Below are 1,963 nucleotides of genomic sequence, written 5' to 3' on the forward strand. Positions count from 1 at the left end.
GTCACTGGGATTGTCGGAGTATTCCAGGTCGTGGTTGGCGGGAATTGCGATCGCTAGTTACACTTTCTTCGTTTTGTCTTTTGAATTCTTTTTTCATGTTCCACAAACCCACTGGTGACTTGTCATTTCAGTAATGACACAATTTCTTACAGTGTGGGTATTGTACTTCCATTGGCAGTACACCGTAATGTGTATTTAGTAAGCTTGCTTCGTTATTTTGTTGTTATTTCACAGTGATTTCGGTAATTTTCTACATTACCTTCGCCTCTCCAATATCGACGATTTTCGTATCGTTGGATTCCTCTCACTATCCACATTGCAAATATATAGTTTTTATTGCACGGAAACCCCCCCGTTAGCGGCAAACTTGGCCCTGATAGCAGGGGCGACAATGTCGGAGCGACGGACGTAATATAGAAAATTACCCTAATAATATAACCCACATTGAAAATAACCATGGTTATTCCCATGACTTTCCATTGTATACAATGCTGACTATGTCAAGGTTAGTATGCTGATTCAGTGGGAATGTTACGAGGTAATTCTAATACGTCCGCCGCTCCGAGATCGCCGATAACTGTGTAACACTCTATCCTACCGTGAATACATGGTGGAGGTTTTGCTTCCTCGGTGGGGGTTGGGGGACGGCAGCCCCCCAGGGGGGGAAAGTAATGTGAATAACCATGGTTATTTTCACTGTGGGTTATATTAGTGTTATTCAACCCCGCATTTTCCCTGGAACCTTTCATGCCCTCCCCTGCTATCGGGGCCAAGTTTGTCGCTAACAGGGCGGTTTCTGCACAATCAAAACTATATATTTGCAATGTGGACTGTGAGAGGAATCCAACGATACCAAAATCATCGATATCGGAGAGGCAAAGGTAATATAGAAAATTACCGTGATTTCCATTAATACCCAAGATTCGTGTTTGTTATGTGAATAATTGAAATAAGGAATAATCTTCGATTTCCCGTCACTCATAACTTTTTGTCATTTTGTCGCGGCGCTGGAGGCGTAAGGTCACGGCAGCTCCAGAAAATTGTGGATTTCATAACCTCCATAACTCCGTTATTATCAATTTGCGCAGAAATTGGAATAAAAGAAAACTATCATTCTTTACATTAGGTGTGGGGTTGCATTTCCATTAATGCCCAAGATTCATGCTTGTTATAGTGTGAATAATTGAAATAAGGAATTAATAATTGCAAGGTAACTGGCTCATTTGTATCGAGAATACACGTTTCCAAACAGTTACTGGGAAAAACTGCTCTGCATGTTTTTAATGTTATGTGAAAGTAAAATATTTCATCAAAACAATTTTTCGAAATACTCGTCCATAACTTCATAGTCCAATTAAATCTTTAGTAGAAAAGTCAGAATTGGAGAATAAGTTCTTAATTCTTACTACATGTATATAAATAGTGTTTATCAATGTAACGTAAAATGCTACCTTCTTAAAGGCTTGCCTTACAACTGTTTGGTAAAGGCGACGAGACCTACCTATCAGCTGCTACTACCGTTCTTCCGACGTCAACATACTGTGTGCGAGTGCGTTCCCGTGATGTGAATGAGATAATAGTAAATAATATCTGAACTAAATCCTGGCACATCAGAATATAGAACGAATATCAACTTGTATAAAATGAGTATAGAATGCCTATTTGACATTTTTAGTTCCTATCTGTGTTTTGAAAAAAATGGATGTATGTAATTTACTTCTCTGGTAGAAACGGACACATTAATGACGACAAACATTGGGATACGGATGTATCTTAATTCTAAAGAAATGAAATGAATCCATTTCTACAGCATATTTGTGGAAATAAGCAAAAGTCACACCACTGTGTGAGGAACATAGTAGTCCAGCAACCGAGAGACAGAATTTTAAATTTAATTCAATATATCTATTATTGTTAATAGATATATTATTGACACGGCAGTGGCTAGGTACCAAATTATGGT

General features: G+C 38.4%; 1 protein-coding gene across 1 annotated transcript in view; it reads right to left on the reverse strand.

Moving 5' to 3' along the window:
* The window catches only part of LOC113823410 (uncharacterized), a gene marked incomplete at its 3' end in the record, with an annotated part of 24,521 nt that extends 22,927 nt beyond the window's left edge, over window positions 1-1,594 (reverse strand). Inside the window, 1 exon segment of the mRNA XM_070132906.1 lies at window positions 1,502-1,594.
* Window positions 1,595-1,963: the final 369 nt, after the last annotated feature.

Source organism: Penaeus vannamei, chromosome 18 (assembly GCF_042767895.1).
Source record: "Penaeus vannamei isolate JL-2024 chromosome 18, ASM4276789v1, whole genome shotgun sequence".
Classification (NCBI taxonomy): domain Eukaryota; kingdom Metazoa; phylum Arthropoda; class Malacostraca; order Decapoda; family Penaeidae; genus Penaeus; species Penaeus vannamei.